Here is a 26,958-nt window from a genome sequence, read left to right on the forward strand (position 1 = left end):
ATGGGTTTTTGATTAGATTTCAAATGACACTAATCGTTCACTGACTCCAGAATGCAAACTGGTCTGTATTTTTGTTAAGAGCTTGTGTAGCTACTGAAAACTTGTTTCCCAGACAGTTTTTAAGAGGAAGAGGCTATGTAGTGCAGTGTTTGCGTCTCATAGGGGGCTAGTTTTGCTTGAGGACAAAAAAATTTGGTTTTGGTTTTTGTTTTTTTAAAGGTAGAGAGAATCCAGTATGTCTCCTGATAAATGGTTCTCTCATATGTGTTTGATCTTATATGTCTTGTATCTTAAAATGACATTGGGTATATTCTTATGTGATTTTTTTGAGGCTTGTGTGGGTTTTTTTTCCTCCTCTGTAATGGGAGCAGTGCATTCTGTTTCTACAAATCCACGGTTAAACAGATTTTGTGCCAGAGCGCCAGGGACAATAAAGATCATGGAGTAAAGATCTACCCTCTAATCAGAGCAGCTATGCAATATGTGGGTGGGGGTTCCATGTCTTCTCAATGCAAGGAGAGGCTGCAATCCAGTGGGAAATCTCAGCCAGCCATGAAATTACAAAACCTCTGGCTGCACCCTGCATTTCCTTGTTCCACCTCTTGAATCAACTTGTGACCTTGCCTCTATAGAGCTGCTACTTGTCACCCTGCCCGGCTGTGCCTACAGTGTGCAAAGCCCCTCAGGGGTGGGGGTTAGTCTTGTCCTCCTCACGGGAGGACACCAAGTTGTTGAGGGAAGTCACTCTTGGTCGCATTCTTGGTAACACACTATCTTCTCATTCGACTGTCTGGGCACATCTGATTTAGCACTGCCTTTTTATTTGGAAAAGAGCAGAAGGGTGCTATATGTCACATACTTCCCAGGTTCCTGGGTGTCTCTTTCACCCTGGCAAGTTTTCTTGTTTTCTTTCGGGTTTTTTTCCTTTCTTCATCTTTAAATTGTATTTGCTGATGGTCTAATGTAATCTGCAAGAATTTTGATTGTATTGTGCATGATAGGTAGAAAAGGAGTGCTATTTCAGAAGCAGATCCTCATTGTTGTATATCTAACTAAGGTTCAAACATTTCTGCTCACAGAATAACTTTGTGGATTTGATTTCTTCCCTTTCAACCAGACTTTGATCAGTGATGGAATCTCTGTACACTTGAACAATACTGTTTTGTCTCAGCCTGTAAAATAGGCTTTTGGTGGCTTTCACACTTTCTAAGTAAAGCTTTTAATTTTTACTCCTGTTTGGCAATAAAACTTTGTGGAGGAATGTGAGGTAATTGCATGGATGAGTTGATTTGGAGCTAGATAATTTCATGGTTTGCTCGCTTGGTTAGAGAGTAGGAGATATGAGGATGAGAAAAACAGAGAAGGTGCTTTAAAACGCAGTTTTCAAATTTCTCACCTTGTAGTGGCTGGCACGGGTGTTTGAGGAGAGATGCATAATTTGGACTTGCATAACTTGACTGCACTGGTTTTATAGATACTTCTATCTTGGAAGATATTTGTGTTTGATAGGTCTTTTCTGACAGTTTTCCTGACTTCTTTCTGATGCCGCTTAATTTGGAAAATCCTTGTTTTCATTTTGGGCTTTTTCCCCCCTAAAAATACCATGACAAGTAACAACCACAAAAAATTTTCTTTTGAAAACCCTCCCACTAGAGCTGTTAAGAGCTTGAGTAATATTGTTTATCACTTACGCAAAACACGAGATGGAAACGACATTTTTTTTATCGAAGGATTCTTGTAGGGGTTTGTTTTGCAACAGTTTGCTGTTGGTCACTGCAGATGTTAAAAAATAAATCTGCCACCCTTTTCAACTTAGGCGATAAAGGTTCAAATTTTACTTGGTCTGAAACTCGATTGTTTTGATTCATTCCAGGGATGAAAACTCATGCTGGGAAAGCTCATAATTTCCTGTTTAAAAAAGGCTTGGGTTAGCAAAAGGTCTTCCAGGCGAAGCTTAGAAATGTTGCGACGTAGTTGTCGGTCAGGACAGAGGGGTATAATCGTGACTTCAACCAGCTCTACAGTATTGGTCTGACATAGTTTTGTAGATCTTTAAGGACTATGTTGATTTGAAAAGAGCATCTGGCTTTGTCAGGGCTGATGCCTCGGTGTGGCAGGCTGGGGCGGTGAGTTTGTGCAGGGATTATTCATGCCACTGAGCGCTTACACTCCCGTGAGCAGACTCACCCTGAGGAATGAGAGCAGCAGACACCGGAGCGGAGCAAGGGGCAGCCACAGCAGTGCGGGAAGCCTGAAGCCGCAGGAACCGAGCACATGCGATGCTTTTTCTGCAGCCGATGCTTTTAGAGCTCCCAAAGAGCCACCTTGAGATGCATTTAGGTAGGCTGGATTTGCTCACGCGTTGCACGTGGGATGTCTGAATGGCAAACCAGTGCCAGCGCTGTGCTTTGCTTATTTTACGATTCAGCGCAGAATTTCAGAGCTGTTTGATCCATGGTGACAGCGGGAAGGAACTGGTCCTTCTCTCATGAAAATTAATTTTTTTTTAATAGTTCTCCATAGCCTTATGTAGTATTATGGCACAAACCCTTCCCTCAACCTCCTTCCCTCTGCTCCCCTGCCACCCAAAATATCTTAGGAAAATTTAAAAAGAATATGGGTACTTTAGGCTTTGTCTGAATGTCTACAATGATAATAATTTAGTCTGACCAGAGGGCAAAAGATGTGAATGTGCCAGTTTTCCAAACGCCTTGAACAAACTCATTTGTCAGACTGAGAAAATGTCGAGTACCCCTATAGCCAAGTGCAAAGTCAACCAGTTAATTCCTTCAGTAAGAGAGGTTTGGGTATTTTTTTTCTTTGTAAAAGAACTATGCTGCCTACATTTATCCTCCAGCCATGGGCTGAATTCCTTTGTAATGAAGTGAAACTGTTCGGATCCTGTTTTACCTGTTCTTCAACTTGCTATTTCTCTTTTCTTTTGCTTGTAATCTTTTTATCATCCATGTTTTACTCTTGTTCAGAACAGCATAGTCACATAAGCAAATAAATCCTCCTAGCAAAAAAACCTGGTGCACAAATTTACTGTCCTGAACTTCAGCTGGTTGTTACTTCTGCTCAGTCCACCCAGCTCAAGCTGTGGTTAGACTTAAAACTACCTACAAAGTGTTACCATCAAATATTTTATTTCCAAAATAGTACAAATCAGCTGGAAAGCTACGTCACTCTCCAGGATATTCAGATCAGCATTCCTGACATCTGTGTCCCTTGTTTATGTTTATTTTTGTTGGTCTTTTCAGACTCCCTGGCTAGAGGGGTTCAAGTCACGAAGATGCATGTCTTAGAATGGGCTTTTTGGAGAGTGTGTCCATGTCTCCATCCATGTGTGCAAATGTTTCAGGTTTCCAGCACCAGGATGCTATAATTGCTATAGTTTTAGTTGCTATGCAATTGCTAGTTTTCCTTTAGGCTTGCTACAGTGTTTCTTTAATGCAGTCCTTCCGCGCTCATGTTTCCAAACTCTGGAAAAGGGTCCCACCTCCTCCCCTGCGCAGCAGCACAAGCTGTCAGGACAGGTTTTTTACTCTGGCATAGCAAAACCATGTAGCTCATACTGGGATACAGAGCAGGAGGAAGAGAAACGCAGTATTGGGAAGAAAGGGAGTTTCAAAGACCTGGGCCCTGCTGAGTGTAGAAGTACAAGTTACTTTCATTTATTATCCATGTTATTTGAGCTTTAGTTTTACTTCAAGCCTTGATAAGAAATCTTGAAGACGTGCACTTGTAAGTTACTTAGGAAGTTCGTTTTCCTGCCAATAGCCAGCAGCTAAGAGCATCTCTTGCCTGGCTGAACTGATCCTTTAGGAATACATTTCCCAGAGCTGACCTCAGAAGTGGATCTCCCAAACGATGTCATTGTCATCTGCCCACGGACAGGAATAACAGCAGGCAGTCTTCTTGGGCTGCCTACAGGGCACCTACGATATATCTGTCTGAACAGCCAAGTCATCCATAAATGACTCCTGAGCTGCACAAAACATGTGTAGTACGTGGGGGAGCCCAGGCAGAGGTGATTCACCTGGTGCTTTCACACACCCCTGCTCTCTGCTGTTTGGTGGTGAGCTGAAAACGGCTTTTCTCCCCCCAGTTCTTGGGAGCACCCCGGACCCTCACCCCACTCCCTTTGCCATCGTGCTCCCAGAGCAGGCAGGGAGTGTGGACATCCCAGCTGCAGTGCCCGAACTGCTTGGGAGGGACCTTTTAAATCTCGTAGCACTGGGACCTCTCCGAAAGCGCCTTGTGTGCTTCTCCCGCTTGCTTGGCCCGTGTGCTCTGAGAGCGCATTTGTTCACTTATCCTTCAGTGTGCATCGGGCTCAGCTTTTTCAAGTAAATTGGAGCCATAAGGACTAAAAATCAATCTTTAGTGAGTGAGTGCTGTGGGCTGCCCGGTGAGCGTGCCAGGGAGCGAGCGTGCCAGGGAGCGAGCGCGCCCTTTAAGAAACGCATGAAATATCCCCGTGTGCTTGACAGTGCCAAACACTTCAGTGTCTGTCTCTGTTTTCCCTCCAGATTATCCTTCCAAACAAATAGCTTGCTTGACACAAAAAAGGATGAAGTGAGCTTGAAGCCTGACTTGGAGTCAAAGTATATGTACCCTTCTGTGTCTGGCACCCATGGGGCACGTCAGTTGTTGCTCGACTGATTCCCAAAACCAACAGCCTGGAGAGCAGCAGCACCACCGTGAGTGCCCCAATGTGAGCTCCTGGCTGCCGTTCCCAGACCTGTAATTTCTGCTCCATCCACTGTATCCATGTAGCTGCTCCCCTGGCCCATTTCCAGCCCAGATCATGCCAGGCTGGTCTCACCTCCTTGGTGAAGTAATAGGTAAGGAATGCTACATGCACTTGAGTTTCTCCTCCTGACAGGCAGGCTCTCCTCACTGTTTGCCGCTTGCCTACCAATTACCCAGCACAGCTATACCTGCCTTTTTTTAAGCTCCAACTGTCACCACATAGACTCTCCTACATTTTATGACCTGCTGCAGACTGAGTCAGCCGAGGGATCCCGGCCAGCAGCAGAGCATTGCTCAAGCTTATGATAACTACGGCTTCCATTACCGCAATACACAGGAACCGCATAGACAGTCTCAGGACCTCGTGGGAAACCGCTGGTCTCTCCTAGAAATCTCCGGCATCCTCTAGCGTTTTTACAAGCTTCCCCCATATGCAAAAAAGAAGAACGATGATGCGGTTATGCTGAGCCGATAGACACCTCTGAGACAAGCAAGTCGAGTTCAGCCTGCAACTCAGCAGAGCAGTGGTTTTCACTTAGCATCTTTATTGGCATTACTGTACTTGTGTATTTACATCATATGACAGTGGGATTTTGAATATGCTTGCCTTCAGACAGAGGTTCTTATTTGCTAATTGCCTGTTCTTCATGTTTTGGGCCTGAAATGAGCGCTAAGAGTTTTTGGAAGGAAAGATTGCCTGCTACAGGTGGGTCCATGTGGTTAGACTGTCTGGAAGGGAGCTCATTTGGATATTATTTTGAAATTCAAAACTGGTTGGTGAGGAGAGGAGGAAAATTTGTTTCTTACTCTCTGCTCCTTTCCTCCCTCTTTCCTAACATCTATCTACACCCTGGATTTCCAGCTTTTTTGGTTTTGAGTGTTCCTGCTATTCTGCTTTTTTTTTTTTAGTTAACTTCTGTTTCATTTTAGAAATAGTTTTTTCCCCAAACATTTTCTTCCTTCTACATCATCTAACAAAACTAATTGTTGTGGGATGATCTATTCGGAGACTCCCAAAGCTCTGCTACTGTTCAGCATCATCCCTATGCTCTTTCACCACAAAAGGCAGAAAAAATAATAGTGAACTAAACCAAAGCGAGGCTTGTAGCTGAGAGACCAGGGTTTGAATTTGCAAACTAATGACTAATTTCCCTAAATACCAGCCTACTCCTAATTACGTTTAGATGAGATTCTTGGATTGCTTGGGGCAGGCATATATTCTTTAAGAGCCTTGCATGTCTATGTCATAAAAGAATGATTCTGAATTATGTGTAGCTAGTGAGATATATCTACCCAGAATTAAATTCAGCATCCATGTTCTGGTTTTGCGGAGGCCACAGGAGCTTGAAGATCGTAGTCAAGCTGAGGATGTTCCAGATTTTTCTAGCCAAATCATCATGCACTTTAACCCACTTGCCCTCGTGGAAAAGCTTCAAGGTCTCTGGGGCTCTTGGCTCTGCACAGTTCTGAAATATGTATTTAAAGCAAACTAAACGCTGTGCATGTCTCATCGGGGCCCTGGTAAAGTATTAAAGAATGAATGATAGTAGTGCTTTAAAGAAAGTCAGCATCAGTCCTTGCGTTGGCAAGTTTTTGCTGAGCCTATTCCCGCCTTTCTTAATTGTTACTCTCTCTGTATTGTACAGGCAGTCCCTCCTGAGTGTTCTCATACCCTGAGCGAACACATTTCTCCACCCAAAACTTGTTGTGACACATCTGGTTTATATTGAGACTGCTGGGTTTCTGCTAAGCCCTCCAGCACAGAGGAGTCTGAGACATTTATTCTGCATTCCAGCTCAGAGCTATTTGCTAGGGAAAGAGAAAGCAATTCTGTGTCTTTCATTCTAGGAAAAAAAAAAAAAAAAACCTACCTTTTGGAATGCAACTTGCTTTTTGTAGTAACCCACATGGAGGTGAAGGCTGTAAAGACAGAGCCAGGGCTCAGCCTCCAGTATGGAATAACTGGGTTGCTGCAGTCAGCATGGTATCTTAGTATTTCTCCTACATCTTCCAAGGTAGTTTGTTTGCTAGTTAATGCTTGCTGCTCTATTTTCTGGGTTTGGTTTTAGTTCGGCTTTTTGTTTTGCTGCAAGGTGTGCCTTTGGCTGTGGTGGACTGTCTCATAGAGTACAGATTTCCTATAGTATCACTGGAGTATATTGTTCATATGTAACTCCTGAGGAGAGACCTAGTGCATCTTTGTCACTCGCAAGGGTGTTCTTACTTGGCAAAATAATTTTCTGGAGTTAATGAGAGGTGATGTGGCCACTGGCACCGTTGTTGGCTCTCCTAATGGAAAATGGATGTTTTAAGTGGCGAGACAAATTCTAGCTAGGCATTTCCTTTCGCTTTCATTTACTTTTTTTTTTTTTCCTTCAGGATCTTACAAATCACATAAGTGCTATTGAAAATTTAAGGTATTTATCCTTCTGTTAGAGAAACAAACAAAAAGTACCCAATAAAGCAGTTCCAGCGAGGACGGATATTATAGCATGTATATTCAACTTCCTGTTGAAATTTGTTACTAAGTTAATCTTCTCTTTAATATTTAGGAGCGCAGTTCTTGGTAGCTTCTGACTTAACTAGGGCTGATTATCCTTCTTCCCCAAAACTTCTTTTCAGTCCTTTTTGTCCTGCCTTTAGATGATATGTCAGCAAAAACCTAGTAATAGCATTTGAATTAAGCTTGCTGGAGGGAAGTAGAATGAGAAAGCAAAATTTTCATTTAATTTCCTAGGCTTTTTTTCAAGACTCATATTATGTGCAAAGTAATAAAATGACTAGCTTTTAATTAAACAATAGTTTGTCTAAACTGTAACGACATAATTTTAAGGTAGTTACATACATTAAGCTTCCCTTTTAATCATGAATCAATCCACAACACTCCCTGTAACATGATGAACACTGACATAATTTTCTTCCATAAACACCTACAGCTGATGCAAATGGACCGTTTCTTGATTTCTGTTGTGTGCAGTTTACTTATGTTTAATTCATTGTATTCTTAGATTCCTGCTGTCTCTCAGCCCCTTCTGAGTCATTTGCACGGTATTTCAAAATGTATTTGATAGTCTCTCTCAACTGCAAGCAGCAGCCTCTGTGAGGTGTGGTGCTGTTCCAGTTAGGGAAACCTTTCATAGGTAGGGGTCTAAGCACCAAAACGAAGTGGTGACATCAGACCTTCTTAACTGTAGCCTTATTCTAATTCCTCAATATCTTTTCTTAATTGATATTTAATAGACACCTATTCTCCTCACTTGTCCTTCAAGCTTTGTTCTTCACTGTTTGCCTGAATTGGTCCTACATAAGGTACAGATGAAACATCTCACGCCGTATTTGCCTTGCGCATACTTACACTGCAGTCACTTTTTCACAGGGATATATGTAAAAGCAAACTTGTGAATGCAGAAAAAGGTAATCGCAAATGTTTTTTTGTCGGATATTCTGTTCCTTCTGTCTTGTAGTGCATAATTGTCCTTTGGGCATAGGCTGGTAGATGAGCCCAGCTCGCTCACTGGCCTGGTACGCAAGGCAAAGGTGCCAGACACTATGTAAAGCAGGGAGAAAAGCTGTAGCAGGAACACCTGCTCCTTGAAGGCCCATCAAATGTGCACCCCAAAGACACCGGTCATTAATGAATGAGCTTGTTAAAGCTCTTCTACCACTAAAGCTACCGTTCATGAAAGGTTTATAACTCCTTTTTGAGAACATTGTTAAGCTAATCTAAGTAAACTCTGTGGAGTTGCATCTGAATGTCCTTGCAGAAAGTGGCCTGTATCTGCAGTGCTCCCTCTTTCAGAGAGAATGCTTTGTTGCTCTTTGTCAAAGAAATTTCCATTAAAAAAAAAAAAAAGTGGAAAGAATAAGGGAAGATCTTTAATCCACTGATGGTTGTTTATAGATATGAAATAGTATAGGTGGCTTAAATCCTAGATCCAGGAAGAGGCACAACAAACCGGAGGGTAAGTTATTTCTTCTGCATGAGACGAAGAACCCAAATCACTCTGTGCTCTTTTAGAAGTCTAGAGATATCTTTTATTTTAATGAGAACCATATAGGCTTTTGTGTGTGCTCAAATGTGCAGAATAAATTGAAACTCGCTTTCTGTGTGCTGTCACACATCGCGCCTGGAATGTGGTTGTGCTTCTGGCCTGGTGAGATCAGGTTGGGTTGGGTTTTTTTTGTTCAAACATAAGGGTAATTCATTCTTCATCGTCAATTGAACTCGAGCATTTTCAAGCCAGCTGCCAATTGTGATACGTGCGCTACTGGCTTTGTGGTGTATTCTTTTGTCCCCGTGGTAAGAAATTGTGAGCGCTAGTCTGGTGACCTTAACCTTTTTGGAGGTAAAAATGAGTCTCTTGTTTGTCCAGACTAAAGTTTTCACTGAAGTCTTCAATTTTTGTTCTTGCTTTCCTTCTTTTTTTCTGTTATCTGAAAGTAATGTCCTTCCTCTATGTGTATGAACTTTGTATAGCCTAGCAAAAACCAGGAAATGCATTTATAGCTCTTGGTACCAAAGACCAAAATTTTCTTGTTTCCTTTCACCAAGGAAAGGTCACCTTGTCATCCAGTACGGTGGTGTGCTCATAGCAGCTTTCAGAGGGGAATGTGAAAGGGAACGCATTGGTACCCAAGCAAAAACAAAAAAAGTTGCTTTAAAAGAAAACGTACTTCTGGGTTTCAGTTTTGCTCAGTGCCGTTGTCCTTTGGGATTTTTTTCCTCCTTCATAAATTATGACAAAGAGGAGGACACTGCAATAACATCATTATCCTAAATGGGTAAGTGTGGAGTCTCCTCTTTTTAAGAGCTTTAAAATGCCAGAAATTGGTATTTTGATATATGGCTTAAATTTGTTGAGTATTGGCACTTCAAATGATCACTAAGAGTGAATCACCCTTATTACCAGTGTTGCATACTTCAAGGGTAACAAAACAATTAATAGGATTGTGAAATATTTTAAGGGTCTTGTTGTCTTCTGTCTTACTTTTCCGCATGTTTGTGTGTGCTCCTCCTGTTCAAACCACTTCTTTTTCAGCTTCAGATTGTGTTAGAGAAAATGGCTTGTGTCTGTTGTAGTGAACTGCTGTACTGGAATGAAAGATTTGGAAACGCTGTGGTTTCTTTCATTGATTAAACATGTTAAAAGAGAATTGCGGAGAAAGAGCTGGTGTACCCACTGTTACCTGGTTAGCTTTTCTTACAAAGTGGGCCAAAGCAGTTATTTTCAATTTGGATAAATTTTGGATCCTTTGGTATGAGGCATGTTCCTGAAATCTTAATAAGAGAAAGGGGGGTGGCAGAATGGAGGGTTTTGGCTGCTTCCCTCTGTCCCTCTGTGCAACACAGAAGTGACCCACTTCTGCATGATACGGTTAGTTGCAAACCCCAGTAATTCATGTTTATGCTTGAGCAATGTCAGACAAATGAGTATTGGCCTGCAGTTGGGTCTCACAGGAGGAGCCTGCAATACCAGCCAGGATTGCTGGTATTTGTGGAGTTGGAGGTGTTGGTGAAGGCTTCACTTGTAATAGTTTTTTCTCATTGGCTTATATATTTAAAAAAAAAGGGCAAGTGTCAGATATTTTGTCCCCTGCAGTTAAAGGGAGGGGATAGTGTAATATTGCACCTTTGTGGTTTAGCTGTACTGTTACACCACTGGACATCCCCAAAGAAAAGCAGTGTGAAACATAGGAAAAGTATTTATAGAACAGTTTGTCAGCCTTCCTACCAAAATATTTTGAAATATACGTCTGAATCTGTTTTATTAGGCTTTGTCTGTAGCTATCAAATCCATGAAGTTACCCATCTCTCAAATGTTAAGAGAGTAAAACTGGAGTGTCCCAAGAATCTGGCCAGTGTTGCAGCAGTAACTGTCTAGCCAAAATATTGAGCTTTTTATGTGACTATCAAAGACATTTGTTGGTTTGGGATTTTGTGTAGCTCTTTATTACTTATTCCACAGTATTCCATTATAGACTTTGGGGTGGGGTTTTTTTTCTGGAGATTGGACGCCCATGTGCTTTTTGGGTATTTTTCCTTTTTTTTTTTTTTTTTCCTCTGATGTACTGCCTTGGTCACCAGATGAGAACGGAATAGTTGCTATTGTTAGTCTAGCATGAAAAGTTGACATCTGTTGTGCTTTAAAGCAGACTTCCAAGTAAACTGTAGAAAATCTGTAATCCTAGTAAGAGGATGAACTTGACATAATCACTGCTTTTAAGAAAATAATTTTTCTAATTTTTTGGATGATAATTTAGTGAAACATGCCAAAAGAAGGGGTCTAGGGAAAATCTAATGGCTACATTAACAAAACAGGTGAGCACAGCCAGCTTCGTTATTCCTATATGAACAGGTCTTGTGAAACCGTTGTGTAAAATCCTGGTCTGTGAGTGACACTAGAGTCAAATACGGGGAGCATTTTCTTTCTTCCACATCTCCAGCATCTAGAAGGAATAGTAACTCAAATACCTCCCAGAATCTAGACGAAGAGCTGGATGAGAAAACCGCTGAGGGCGGCAAGTGCAGAGAATATGGAAAATACATGGTCACCCTGAGAGGAAGGAACAGAACACTCATGGCTGGTCTGTGCGTGCTCTTCCCTCTCGTCTGACAGAGGGGTGAGCATATAAGTTTCTTTGGGATCTAGTAATAAAGCGGGAGGTTGTAAAATCCCTTCCCTCCCTATTCTCCTAAACTTGTGGGCTCTTTACTCAATTGGGGGTACGGTAGAAGGAGATGTTAATTCCAGTGGAGTGGCAATAATTGGGTAAGAAGGGAAGGAAAGGTATTCCTGAGGGTTTTCATGCAAGGATGCTGCTAGCTCTTGATGTTTGCTCAAGTCAGTTATATATATTTCTGTGCACTGGAAAACCTGCTTTAAAGGGAGAGGTTGGGATTTCCAAACCCTAGATGTACTTTGAGATCTGCCGCAGCAAAGTACTGAAAACTAACTAGTATGAAAAATAGGCCTGCAAATCTTGTTTTTCACCTTCTTTCACCTCACCTGGAAGTACACTACAGCTTCTTTGAACTACTACAACATCCTTTGAACAAGGCTGATTTCACTTCAGTGTTTACGCAGCACTTCCCATACATAAACGTGGACCGCTCCCTGTGAAATGACACAGAGCCCCAAGATGCTCAGATGAACGCTGTCAGTGGGGTCGTAAACTTCCAACCTCTGATTTCTCCTTTTTTTTTCTGCAGTTTCCTTTTAAAATGCTTCCTTGTTGGGAACTTTATGGTAACTGTCTGAATGCATCAGCAGTGACTTCCATTTCACCTCCTTGAGTCTCTTCTTATAGCAACATCTGGGAAATTCATTTCATTTACTTCAGTGTGATATTACTTTCGATTTGTCAGACATCAGCTTTTTACTTTAAATGTTTAATTCCCCAGTGAAGTACATATCATTAGTGGTATTATTTCAAGAGTTAAAGTTTGTGTAACTAGTATTCTAAAACTCAGACAAACCTAAATATTTTGATGATCATGCTTTAATCATTCTTCTGATTTCTTTATGATAAACAGATAATTAGATAGTATGTAACAGTGTTGATTTTTACAGCAACATTTCTTTCTCAGTCAAAAAGCACTGTTGGAGTAAAACTCAGGAAAAAGAAACTAGGCAGATCTGTTTGGTTTGCTTTGCATTTTCTACTGACAGGTTCTTAGTGCTTTGGAATAGGTTACAGGAGAGTTAACAGCAGGATGTGACCTGTAATTCCTGAACATTTTTGGTGTTGGCAATGCAAACACGCATATAAAGTCCTCCCAGGAAACTATCTATCTTAATGTTACAGTATGCAATTTCTTCTTCTGCTTCCTCTATTACTCCACCATTTTTCCCCTATTATGTATATCACCATGGTACGTGAGTACCTACTACATAATCTTTTCTCTACCTGTCCTGGAAGTATGCATGCATAGAGTGGAAATTAATTTGGCGTGAAATGCAAACAATAAATATGAATTAATGTTTGAGCTTACCTAAGCAGTGGAAGAGGTACACAATACGAAGTAGTATTGTCACCCTAAATGTACGCAGCAACAAGTAGTACTCTAACAGCCAAATAACCAGTCTTGTGCATTACTCTTCAGCAGCTGTAGTCTCTGCTTACACCCTATAATACTGTGATTCTTTTCATAGGGCTTGGCTGTTGCCAATTAGCAGCTGAGAGAGGGCGGGAGGGATTGGGAGATGATGAGACATTGCTTTTCCCTCGCTGTTTTTCCTCCCATGCCCATCTCCCCCACCCATACAAAGGGATGCAGAGCAAGGGGCTGGAGTGAAGCAGATACCCCTAGAAGGATCTGTGATTCCCAGGAAGGCAGGAGGGATTATGTTCGCTTAAGTGGTCACACATCCATCACACATCCAAGGACATCAGTGAAAAAGAAGAAGATTCAAATGCTCTAATTTTCACTGTATTGCTATATTTCTATTATGTGTGTGACAGACTGCAGTCCCTCATGGACAGCTCTAAGCCTCATTCAGATCCATGAAATAGCAGTGACTTCTGTCCAAGAGGTTTTATACTATATGGTGTCACGATACTTGTTTTCTTGATAATGATATTGGCAGCAGGATATCAGTCTTCACCCTTTCAAGGTGTGTTGCTCCCAGATTTTGACCTTCTCTGACAGTTCAGCCAATATATTGGGTTTTCCCTCTGAAGAACCTCTCCTCTCTCCCTTCCAAATCAGAGCCGTAAAAAGCCTCTTCGCCCAGACAGTGGGTTAAAGCCACTTAGACCTTTACCAGCCTATCAAAGGAGTAAGGAATTTGGATGAAGTTTATCAATTTACATAAACTGGTGCTGTATTTATTAGTGTATATATATGTGTGTGTATAATTAAGTGAGCCAGTGCAATAGACGAGAAGTGAATGGGAAGGTTGCCCCATAACAAGGGTGTTGGTCGTTGCTGAATCTGTGCAGTGAAACAGGAGTACTTTGAACACGCCTGGAATTTGGAAAGTACGTATCCACTCAGGAACATTAGTTGCATCATTGTGTTTAGATGACTTGTTTAATTCAGAGTTAAGTATTGAATTCATGTTGAAAAACAGTCTGCTCACCTGCTGCTACTCAAAGACTCAGGGAGGCTGAGTAAGTACAAAACAGCTATTTTGAGGAGTGATACTGAAGTGAAGGTAATTTTCTTACCTTTTAGCTCCTTCATGGAAAGTAGTGCTTATCCTTCAACCAGGTGCAGCAGAAGGTACCACCAATAAATGCTGAACTGTTCAAGGAGGGAAGTGATGAATGGAAGATGTGGTTATAACTACGTAACGGTTGAAAAATCTTTTTCTTCCAATTATGCTATGGGCAACAAGGATTGTAAGCATCCACTGAAGATACAATTTTCTGAGCTGCAGGGATTTATTGATTTATTATATTTTTCTCCTCTCCGTGGAATCAGTGGGGAGGATTAACTTTCACTTAGAGACTCAACTGTCATTTTTCACCAGTACTATCACCCCCATTCTCCATCCAAATGTGCTGCTGAAATGTGGCAGGTGGTTGTGCCAGTAATTGCATGCTACTTCATTCCATTTTAAATGAAAGTATAGAGTACAGTGGCCTTCCTCTCTCATCACCAGCATACTTCACAGCCACGCAGTATTGACTGAGAAAAGGCAGAAGAGTGGGCTCCCCTTTAAATCGCAAAGATGTGTTATCTTGCTTTATGTTCCCTTAGGAGCCAGTAACTTAATTTCTGGGCAGTAAGCTTCTGACTCCAGCATTTTTTTCATGACAAAAAAGAAAAAAAAGCCCAACAATTTTTTTAAATGTACACTAATTTTTTTTTTTCAAATGGTAAAAGAAGCTGAACATGGTTTTGTGTATTTAAAATTAGCAGTGGCTATTCTGTCACTCATAGGCAAGTTTCTATGACAGTATAAATATGCTTGATCTTATTCTGAGGCCAGTAACCGTGCTCTGGTAGAAGGTGGCTTTTCTTTGGCCCCAGCTGTGCTAAATGCTATTATAATTAGCACGATGGTTAACTTAATCAGAGCACTTGGCTCAGGAGAGAGGTGTTACGGAGTGCACCATAATTAGCATTTTTATTTCTTTGATCCTGAGTGTGCTCTTTATTGACAGAAGTATCAAGAGCTGGTTTGTTTTTTCTTTTAACACTTCAGGAGGCAGAAATATATGTGGCTGCTGAGATTACGAATTTATTAATGAGGGTTTTTTTTAAAAAAAATACAACCCTCCCAAAGGAAGTAGAAGGGAAAATGATCTGCATGTGTGGAAAAATGGTACTGGGCCTCAGTCTTCAGCACTGCAGCATTTGGGCAGGTACATGGCCACGAAAAAACATCCTGGGGCAGCTGCAGCCCTTTGGAGTTGCATGGACAATGTTAACAGCATCCTAACCATTTCAAGCATGCTGCTGGGGACCACATGGCTGTTTTTTGGGTCTGTAGAAAAGGTGCCTTTTCCTGAAAGTGAGGAAGGGGAATGCTGAAAGTGTGACCTGTTTGGCAAAAAAAAAAAAAAAAAAAAACCAAACCCACAAAAAAAACTCCACAAAGATTTGGATAATACTATAGCAGCTAAAGCTTTATATGCATGCCAGCTCCTGTCACTGAAACACAAGCATCCCATCCTACGTGCCCAATATAAGCAGGTGGCAAAAGCATGCAGTGGAGCAGATGACTGGTTTGGTTCATGAAAAAACATAACATTTATGCTGTCAGACGAAATGCTGAAGACTTCCAAACTTGCATCTGGCATCGCTGCCCTGATTGCAGGGGAGGAGAGTCGAGACGCTTGGGAGGCTCTTCTCATTACATGCCACTGAGCAGGGCGGCCGCTTGCAGTGCCAACAGACCCAGGATGTTAAAGATCAGGGACTTTTGGTAGATGAAGCTGCTGTCTGCCTTCCTGAGATAACTTCGTTAGGCTTCATAAAGACACTGTCCTCTTTTCCCACATTGCAGTGGGATGGCTGTAACGCTTTGTATCTCTAGCACATCCACACTGAATTGGGTATAATTTGTCTCAGTTGGTTTTGAGCATTTGTTCAGCAATCTGGAGCAAGTGTTTTATGCATTTATTTTTATTGACTTTGGGACAATGTTAGCTCAGGTATTAGTAGACACATCCTCCGTATTCAACTTCCATATGGCCTCTGTAATTTTTACTGTTGGTTTTAAAAAGAAGCTATAGCAATGTTTATAATGGGAAAACTGGGGGGAAAAGTAGTTGAGGTTCCCTGTGTAAGAGCTTTTTGCAGGTTTTCACTCTTCCATTATATGTATTTGTCTCTTCCCAGTCCTTTACAAAGAGGTAGAGCTATCCCACGCCTCTGCTCTTGCAGTTCAATTGTATCTGGTTTGCCAGCAGAAAAATCATATGCTAATAGACGCTGCAGAGAATGCAGCTGTCATTAAGGGACTTCCTATGTTATCCTTGACTTCACTAGATTACTTGTATCTACTAAAGATGGATAAGTAATTTTAAAAACATTTATGTAACTAGGTTTTAGGTCAATAGCAGGTTAAATGGTTTATTTAAGTAATCTTTCCTGGCGGAAAGTATGTGGAAAGACCCTCTCAGTATTTTTACAAGATTATTTTCATATCAGCATTAAAGCAGCAAGCAGTCTCCTTGACAGTAGACTTGGAAGATACCCATTATTTGAGAGACATGATAAAAACAGTATAATCTTTTCCAATACCCATACAAAGCCAGCAATTGTCTGTTTCTGCCATTCCAGTTATTTATGTAATTATACTTAATGCCACCCAGATTTGAGAAGAAAAAGAAATTGTTGCTGCTGTTTCTGATTAATATTTTTCCATCCTGAGATCATAAAAACAGTGAATGCATCTTATGGTGGTAGAGAAACGAAAGGACTATGGATTTGCAAACAATTCAGCAGAGGAGCTGAACCGGAGGGAATCACATGCCTTTTTTGAATCTGTCTCCTGTCCACATAAAGGCGTCATTCCTAAAGCTCACGGATTGCCAGGAAATGCTGCCATCGCATACTATCACTCCTGAGATCTTAATAGCTTTATTAAACTAAAATGTGCAGTAATTTTTGCAGTGGATTTCAAGGTATAGGATTTAATTAGCTTAAACCTGGATATATCCAGATTATCCTGCTTTGCCTGGATCTTCTGTGTTGCACTCCTGGTGAAACCATTTACCTGTTCAGTGGCCAACAAGCATTTAAATACCAAGATACCTCCCATACTGTCCTGGTTAGCATAACTGGGTTGGCCAGGGTCAAGCAGCTCCAGCTGGTAAGTCCCTGCCCTCCATCTAGTCCCACATGCTGGAACAACCCAAGGTTGCTTGGAAATGCCCCTGGAAATCATGCCAGTGCTTTCAGGCTCCTGGATTAGGGGAGATGCTTGAAAGCTTACAGACATCATCTTGTCTTCAAATTCACTGCGTTCACTTGTGCGCAGTCTGAGGTCTTTGGGTTTCTTCTTCACAGTGTCTGAAGAGAAGGAAGCTGGACATTTATCACTCTACAGCAGAAGACTCGAGTTAGAAGTTCAGATTGGGTTCAGCAAAGCTGGTGTATTCATTTAACTGCATTCATTTAAACATTGGATTTTGTAGGCCCACTCAGGAAGTAAATATATGCTCATGGATTTTATAACGTTATGATCATCTAGGTTGCTCAGCTACAGTATTTTATACTTGTACAAATTCACCACTTCACTCAGCCTGCAAGTTCTGCTTGAGCTAGATAATATCCTTTTAAAAAGACGTCCAATCCCATTTTTTTAAAAAAGACTTCAGGTGATAGCAAATTTCCTCTGTGCAAATGTAAAACGTTCCAGTGACTTAATTGCATTCATTTCTAACAATTCCCCTTCATTTTTAGCCTGAATTTTGCCTCAAAGTTCTATTTTTCAGCTCTGTATCTTATTATGCCCTTTATTAAATGTCTCTCACTAATGTAAGTATTTATGGACTGCGATCATGCCATTCTGAACATTGTGAAAATAAATAGACTGAATTACTTCTGGCTCTTGCTTTGGGGCATCTTTTCCTGATTCTGAATCCTTTGCAATTTGTCAACATCTTTTGTGCAGTATGGATGCCAGACATGGCCATGTACGCTTGTAATCATTTCAATAATGCTGTATGAAGTGACAGAACCAGTCCCAGCCATCTCAGCAATGTAAGAGAAACTGAATTTTTCCTGCTCCAGGACTGAGGGTAGAATGAGTTCACCCTGAGGATCTGGGCTTGCTTACCCCAACTGTGGAAGAGGGAAGGAAAAGAAAGTGTGGCCAGGGCTGCGGGGAGCTGCTTCCCACATCTCCTCCATCGCCACTTCTGCCAGCAGTAACAGGAGGAAGCTTGGCTTTGCCATAGGCAGAGCAGGCAGCCGGTCCATGACTACCACTTAGCATTGTTTTGCTTACTACCCCATTGCCCTGGATAGCTTCAACTTCATCTGTTCCTAATAATGCTTCTGTGAGGTGCTACAATGATGTTTTCTGCTTTGTATCTTCCCCTAACTCATGTATTGAAAGATCTCATTAATTGTCTGAGCCACTGCACCCCTGCCAGAGCTTTAGCTGTGGCTCACTGTGGCCCTCAAGTCATTCTTCAAGTCGCTGCTTTCCAGATTAGTTCACCTTACAGGCTTAACCTGTATTTGAAGGAGCATGACCTTGCCTTCTGTGACTGCTGTAAGTGAAGTCATTCAAAGAGCCCCACAAAGCATATTTTTCGGCTAACTCCAAACTGACTTGCCCTTAGTCTGGCTGCTGTGCCATTAGTTATATCACCTTCACCTTGACTACCACAATGCTATTTTCCTCCACGTCACTTAAGACTATAGATTAGAGAAGGACCAAGATCTCTCTATACACAAATCAACCAGAAGTTTCATTTGGTTCTGGGAGTCCCATCTTTCTGAAGTCTCTCCTGTTTAATTGCTACACTTCAGTTTTGTGCGATGCATGCCTCCACTTTACACTCCTCTCTGAGTGGAAGGATTAAAAAAGCAAGTCGTCTTTCATCTTGTGGTTCTTGTGTTGTGCGTGGGGCTCCTACTGCTGCAATGCAGTTGAAGATACTGCAGAGGGATATTTAAATTCAAGCCAAAAAAAAAAAAAAGTGCCTAATTAAAGTGAGGAAAAAATTATGAATGCATTTCTATTTTTAGGATTCATGAAACTTGCCTTAACAGAACCTTTGGGCTTAAATTAGTAGACATTCCATTTTTAATTGGAGCGTTTTGCTGCATACGACAGTTTAAAATAAAGGGTGAGTTAATTAGGCATTTATTTGAAAAGTAAAACATTCAGGGAAGCCAGTGTGCAGGTTTGGATATGATACTGACTGCATAGATAAAGGGGCTAGGGAAGGCAGGCAGATGAGCAACAGGCAGATGACACTGTTGGGCATCTTAGTTAGCTATGCTTTCTGGGTGCTATCCTTAAGCAACCAGGGCAAGACAAAGATTTCGCAAAACATACCAAAAATGAATTCAAAATAATAATTTTTTGCCCTGCAAGTTGTACGTTCATGTGTGTGTCAGGAGTTGCAGAATCTCTCAAGAGTTTTGCTTTGCTTGTACCCCCTCCCATAGATGAGCTTCAAGGTGGTTGCATCTGTGCTTTTTGCTGCTACCCACGTTATGCGCGCACTAAAATAAATATGGATTTGCTGCCCAGGGAGTAATGTCAGCTAGCTGAGGTTTTTTGTGGTAGCCAGCAAAAATAACGAGGGAAAAGGGGAAGTCATGGAAAGCTCTGTGGTAGCTGGTGCTTGATGGGCAGCGTCCTGCTCACCGGCAGGAACACAGCTCCCGGGGGCAGCACTGGCAGATGAGGTCTGCTGCTGAGTCCAGGTGATTTTGATTCCAGAAAGCTGGTCCTTTTCCCAGTATGACGGATCTCAAAGGAATTATGTCTGCACATTGCTGGTGGTTACCATGCTAGAGGCTGTTCAAAGGAAGAGAAACGGAGCATCTGAGTTTGCTAGACTCGTGTATTCCCAAGTCACTGATACACAGCAACCACTGCTCTTACTGCTGCTTAGTCATACCACCCGAGAAACAGCTCAAGCAGTTAAAAATTTTAAAATATCAGCAGATTGGGCTTCTGTTTTCTGTGTGAGAGTGTCTGCTTAGGAAAACTGGATTGCACTTTTTTCAGAAACTGAATGACTGGTCACAATGCAGTGCTTCATTCCTGTCCTGGATGTTATCCTTAGCCGTGAGAGCAGGGCTGTTGCTTAGCGTTGCATGTGCTGTGTGACCTCCCTCCTGAATGCCAGAACCATCAGAGAAGCATTATTGCCTCCCATCCATGTTGGCAATCTTAATTACCACATCAGCCCCAGAATAAATACACAGCTAATCAACTATGATGATGAGAAGTACAGCAACAGGCAGACTAGCAGGACTATGGTAAAAATAGTCCTGGCTGGGTAAAGCTTTCCTGGTGCATTGCTTGGAGCTAAGCAAAGTCCATCTCTTCCAAATGTTAGTAGCCATTTAGGTCACATTCACCCCTGTCGTACTTCAGAAGCATCTCCATTGATCTGAAACATATTTTCCTGAGTGGTTTGAAATACAAAGTGTTGTTGCCTTACTTTACCAAGCACAAGCATGCATTTGTTTGATAGCTACAAAAATTGCTTATCAAGGCTGGTGATTACAGTTAGCTCAGAAATTTTACTGATGTTAAACATTGAACGTTAGCATTAAAGTAGTGAATCCTTGGATCACGGCATTGTAGTTTGGAGAATAATGCTTTTTTGACCTAGTCTAAAACATCCTACTTCCAAATCTTACTAACTTCCACATTTTCTTAAAAATTGTCAGGTTCTACTTTTGATATGTGCTAAAGTAGCTTACATCTCCGTCAGAGAATGCTCTGCTTCTGCTACGCTGCCAGTCTTTCTAGAATTTAATTAAAATGGGTTGACTTTATCCTTGAAGCATCAACATAGAAACAGTGATATTGTATCAAAAGTCACTTTGTTCTATTGTTCTTAATGGCAGCATTTGAAATCTGAGCGGGGTGATCCCAATCATCCAATACAGAGAGCAAAGAGGAACGGGCGTTTCGAGCCTAGTGCTCTAATCTTTTAAATAAAAATGCGGAGGTGTTAGTTTTCATAGAGACACAGTACAGTACAACAGCACAAGCCTCCCTGGTTTGAGGGAAGCTCCTTGTTATGGTAGAAGACTAGTTAATTTTCTGTTTTCATTTTTTTTTCTTTTTCATAGCCATCCTTATTAGTGCTATATAGTAAGTATATTTTGAAAACAGACAATCATCTCCTTCTCCCCCCACTTTTTTTTTTGTGTGTGCTTTGAACTACTCAGTCATTTTCAAGATATCGTCACAATGACCTTTCCTAACAGCTCTGCCAGGAGAAAATAAAATTGAATGTTTCATTATTAGCCCCATACTATTCAGACAATCAAGGAGTAAATTTTTTTTAAAATAGTTCCAAGTTCAAGAGTGAAATCTTGGAAAATTATTGAAGTTACTCATGTTTGAAAAATGTGAAAACTTTTAAATGCAAACTGATATGGTAATGCTGAAACTTAGAGTTATAATTTATTACAAATATGCAGAAAAAATAATTTTAAGTATATGTTTTTGAAAAGTTCAAACTTACGTTGCAGCTCTTGCAAACTTGAAATACAACGTCTTTGCGGCATGCTCTTATAAAAATTAAATATTATGTTGGCTAAACGGTGACAAATGAGCCACTGTTTACCATGGTAAGGAGTACATTGGGGACATAACCATTAGACAAGGGTAATTTAGTTTTAGCATTATCAGTTAGAAATACTGCAGTTGAGTGGAATATTTTATTACATGAAAACATCTGTAACCAATATATCCCTTGGGAAGCTTACGTGACCTGTGATCTATTTGGAAAAAATGTTTCGGTTTTACGAGACTGTTCAAAAGCAAGTATGTGCAGCAGTCTGTGTCCCAGCGAATCTGGAACGTGCTCCCTCCTTTGTGTACCTCCTGGAAATTTCTGAGAGCCATAGCAATGTTTCTGCATTCCAGGCTGTAGTTTTCAAACTCACTCTGTAACCTGTGGCACCGAAAAAGACCTGGGAAATGTGTGCAACCATGCACACTACCTTTATCTGTGCGCCATGGCGCTTACACACATCTATCCTTGCAATGAGGTATCCTAAAACTACTGCAATCGTAGTAAGGTTCGGATCAAAAAGCATGGTGCAGACATCTGAAAGCATATTTACGTTCTTTTAAAGTCTGCCAGTGATACAGGACAAATACCATCCTTAATATATATTTCTCAGGCCTTGCTGTGTACCTTTCCATGGCTTTTTTTCCCTGCCTCCTTCAGTGAAGCCAGAATATGTCATCCCAACTTGAATTTGCAAAGCAGTCGCCTGTGCTCAGGCCTTCATAGTGCTTTGGCAGGGAAACAAAGTACCCAGCTGCCGAGGACCGTCAGTCAAGGCCTGGGAACTTGGGGAGCCTTGAAGACAGCCGGATAGACAGGCTGAACTTGACAGCCCATTAGGTACCTGACCTTCTGCTTAAATGACTATTGAATTCTTGAAGATGTGGATTAATGCTTTCTTTTGTTCCATGAGTTCAGAGGTGAGATCGGCAGATAGGCGTGCCAATTAGAGATGGCTTTGCAATGGGGTGCTGTGTGTCCTACAGCGCAAGGCTGTATCGCAAGCAGCCTTAGCACACTATTTCTACAGAGAGGAACTACTGACAAAACTGCAACTTCTTTACAGAGGACGAAAACCAGTCACATTCACCCAGGATCTCTCTGCACTGTAACACTCCATAATTAGAGGCATAACTACTTGTTTGTAGTTATTTGGTTACTGCCTACACCCAGCAATCAAAACTGGCCAGTTTATGACCATAGGCTGTACAGGCATGTTCCAGAACATAATATGTCAAGCGCTTTTTCGGTATCAGCTACAAAAGCAATAGGTTTCGTGCCAGTAAGACCATGGCATTGCCATTCTGGTATCACATTCATTTCACACTTCCTACGTGCAGCTCTGCAGCCCCTGAGGAGGCCCAAACACAGTGGAGTAGAGAGCTTTTCTCAGTCCCTTAAAGTTTTTCTTTTAAAGCAGAGTGAGCTCATGCTGCTTTTCTAAAAGTCTGCCTTGTTTGGGGAATATTTAAGCCACAGTATTGCCCATTACAAACTTTATCAGTGCAAAGGCAGAGCAAACCTTTACGGGTGTACAAAGCAGATCTGTGGGCTCTTTTGCCTGTGGTGATAACACTGTGCCTGGGATTGGGCTGACTGTGAAACCCAGAGTAATTCATCCCAAAACTTCCATCTGTTCAAAAAATATGAAAAGTATGTGCTAACAGATTGGTGGAAGGCATAGAATTGGGAATAATGCAAAAGTGTTTTGACCCAGCAAGCAGAGGTGCTATAAGAAAGGCAAGTCATTCCCAGGGTGGAAAAGCCTTCATTTCCAGTACCCTAAGAGGTACTTCCCACCCTGCAAAGTGAATTCCTGTGAGACAGCGGTGCTCCCTTTATGTAAAGAGAGAAATGAGCGTGAAGATCCAAAGAGTGAAACCATGTGCGTCTCAGGATTTTACTTCTTATTTGCAAAGAGATCAGGATTTTGTCCCAGCCTTGCAAATTGCATGTCTGGCAAAACTGTATGTATTTCACATTCTCAACAAAATAAATGAAGCCAACCTGAGGGGCTGGACCTGTATAAAAGTGATTTCCCGTTTTTAAATGGTGTGAAAGATAAGCCTGTTCTCAGCTGCTAATGAGTGACTGCTCTTGGGAACTGGCCACCCTGCCTTGATGTTGTACTCAGCAGGATGGGTACATCGCTACAACTACCTGAAAGGAGGTTGTAGCGAGGCAGGGGTTGGTCTCTTCTCCCTAGTAACAATCAACAGAACGAGAGGAAATGGCCTCAAGCTGTGCCAGGGGAAGTTTAGGTTGGATATTAGGAAAAACTTCTTCACTGAAAGGGTTGTCAGGCATTGGAACAGGCTGCCCAGGGGGGTGGTGGAGTCTCCATCCCTGGAGGTATTTAAAAGAAGGGTAGACATGGTGCTTGAGGATATGGTTTAGTGGTGGACTTGGCAGTGATAGGTTAGTGGTTGGACTCGATGATCTTAAAGGTCTTTTCCAACCTTAATGATTCTACGATTCTATGATCAGCGTAGGATGGGTCTGGCTGCTCACACCAGGTGTCAGCTGGAGCCCTGTTTCTCTAAGGCTGTCCGCACTGTGCCCTGCCACGTGGGGCAGATACTCCCAGGTTAGCGGCAACAAACCGCTTCTGTAAGCCACATTACTGCTTTAGTATTAGCTGAGAGGCAGGGGTGATTAGCCATAAAACAATAGTAGGCAAATGGTACTCTTATTCTGGGACTCTGTGCGGAGCCACAGTGGCCCTCAGAACTGAAGATGACTTTATCCGCTGTATCCACGTACAAGATGGTCCCAGGCCAGGCAAGGCAGGCTTTGCATGACACAGTTGGCTAAGCTTTGTTTGGAGAAAGTTGCCTCATTTATGGTGGAGGAAGTCCCATCGTTTATCATTCGTGACCAGAAAAGGTTTCGATTCTGAGAGTGGTGCACAGACAATGTCTAGAAATAGGACAGCTTGTTTTGTCTTGTTTTGAGTCCACTAATGTCAGGAGGTAAAAAGTTCAAGTCTAATGTTACTGGATGCACTCTGTGTTTTCAGCAGACGGGACATTGAGAAGGCTATGGGGAAAAGCACCAAAAAAAAGGGCAGCAAGAGTAATGTAATGAGGGAAGGAGGAGGTATGTTGTGCTTTGAGGGAGGCAGGTGAGCCTCCCATTTGCAGCAGAAATGTGTTGCAGAGTCAGTGTTTTCACAGTGTGAAAATATCCCCATTGTTGCCTCACGCAGAGGAGCCAGTAACAGTGTGCAGAAAGCTCTTTGATAAAACACCTACCTCATTTCTTAACTTCTCTGCTGTAATTCAATATTTAAAAGGCAATGAATGTTCTCCCACCACTGGTACTTTTTTAATCTCTGACATTTCTTTGGAGAAATACTCTGAGTTCTTTTGAAAATAAACCCAAACATGTAGAAATCCAACTTTTTATTTGAAATGGTGTAAAAGTTTAGCTGGAGAGAAATAGTTAAGTAGGATGAAAGTAGAGTAGTAGCATCAGACCGGTGGCATGAGAGCGACTGTTTGCTTGTGTTTTACTCCACTGAATTCCATCTACTCCAACCCAAATAATTGAGTTAAGGAATGTTATATATTAACACACGCTAAGTTTTCAGCTGTGCAGCAATGAATGATTTATGCTGTTCTTCCGTTGACATCAGCTTATGCCACTGGAGCACTGTTTAACAAGAGGTATGTAGTTCTGGTAATCCCCAGGAAATCTGTGCATCGTTTACCAAAAACCACTGTTTTTTAAAGAAGAAATGTGCTTTGCCACAGGACCTGTAGTGTGTCAGACTAGAAAAATGCTTCTTTCGGTGGCTGAGAGGAAAAAGTGCATGTGTGGATATAAAAGCACATACCTTCATGGAGGTAATTGGCCAAGCCATGGTGTTTTGCTTCCAGAAACAGGAGGGCAGTCAGGCCAGCTGCTTTCGTGAATCTTGCTCGCAGGTCTGAAGACAAAGGTTTCAGAGAAGCACCTCACTTCTTACAGCTGATGACAGATCTTGCTGCTTACCTACAGCAAAGAAGCCTAAGAAAAGCTCTGCTTTTCTTTTTTTCCTCTGTGCTTTCATCCAGACGGACAAAATTATGGGGTTTAGTTTGTTCTGAACCTAATATTGCGGGGGCGGGGTTTGCCCTGCAAACTTTCCACTTAAACAATTTAGGGATTATAAATATGTAATGATCTCTGTTAGCTCTGCAATCCACTCATATTAATGACTTTTCTTTTGTGGTACTTGGTGCACAAGGTGAAACAAATAAGAGCTATATTAATTATTTATCTGCCAATGAATTTCTTTTGCTGTAACTCTGTTTTGGGTTTGTAGATCTCTTTGCATAGGCTAATTGATTTTAATCATAGTATTCCAAGTGTTTTTAATTAATAATTTAAATATAATTGTTTGGGGAAGTTCTCTAGCCTTATTCTGGGCAGCTGGCACTTGAAAACAGAACCTGGCAATGATTTAACTTCAGAAATATGGAGTTAGTTTTCTGCAGCCGTAACCAGATGAAATTAGTAACTCCAAGGTGCAGGATTTTTCTTTGGATTAAAGGTTAGTCAAGCCCTAAGCCAATTGTGTTCTAATCTGAAATTAAACACCAAAAAAATTGCAGAGTAGAGGCAGGGAGTTTCCTAAGACTTTCACACTTCAGCGTGGCTGAGAAGGGGAGGGAAGGAGGAAGGAGAAGTTAGTGCCAAAGCAATCATATCTCTTATCTTAAGAGCTATTTTCAGCAAGGTATGCTGATCTTATTTTCCATCCTGCCACGCTTTTGATAGGAGTTTTGGGAAAACTTTATTCTTCCTTTGCTGGGTATGGATCTAATAGAGGTTTCAATACCAGGGGGCTACCAACCTTTGAGGCAGACTAGTGGTTTGGCTCACCGCAGAAGAAATTAAGGTATGTTGGTTAAAATAGGAAGCTGATTTACCATGAATTGTCAGAAAAATCTCTGTGCTTCCTACGCTACTGTTGCAGGCTTTAACCACTGTGTGTGGAGGGAAATATTGCTTGTCAAAAACAGTTCTCCCATGGATGAGAGAGGTTTTTAACACTGCAGAGTTACAAAGAAGTGGGCTTGTGGTGGCGGGGTAGTAGCGCCCTGACTTGCTTTGTAACCCAGGGAGCAGGGGGTGGGATGGAAACAGGGCGAGAGCAAATGCCTCTCCAGACCAGAACAGGATCCTCTCTGCAGAGGTCCTGCACGGGCTTACACAGGTCACTGGCAGCACAGGCAGCTGGGGGGCTCTCCATCTCCTGCCGCACAGCTCCATCCTTCAAAACCCCTGTCGCCCTCGCAGTGAGCGGGGTCCATCCTGTCAGCAGTGACACGGCGTGCTGTGGCAAGGATGAGGATGAGCATGAGGACAAGGATGAGGCCTCCTGGTGTCACCACTGCCCTGCCCAGCCCCTGCTGTGGTGGCCACCCCCAGACAGGGCACGGGGCGCTTCTCAGCCTTTCCTGGAGCCGGTTTCAGTGACTTTAATTACATCTGTGGTTTGGATCACTTTGCTTGGCCATTAAAATCCATTTCACA

The 26,958-nt window shown here is 41.9% G+C and overlaps 1 protein-coding gene across 8 annotated transcripts in view; it reads left to right on the forward strand.

Moving 5' to 3' along the window:
• The window catches only part of PLXNB2 (plexin B2), a 258,237-nt gene that overhangs the window by 102,465 nt on the left and 128,814 nt on the right, over positions 1–26,958 (forward strand). The gene's annotated exons all lie outside the window — the stretch shown is intronic.

The sequence above is a fragment of the Phalacrocorax aristotelis genome, chromosome 1, assembly GCF_949628215.1.
Source record: "Phalacrocorax aristotelis chromosome 1, bGulAri2.1, whole genome shotgun sequence".
Classification (NCBI taxonomy): domain Eukaryota; kingdom Metazoa; phylum Chordata; class Aves; order Suliformes; family Phalacrocoracidae; genus Phalacrocorax; species Phalacrocorax aristotelis.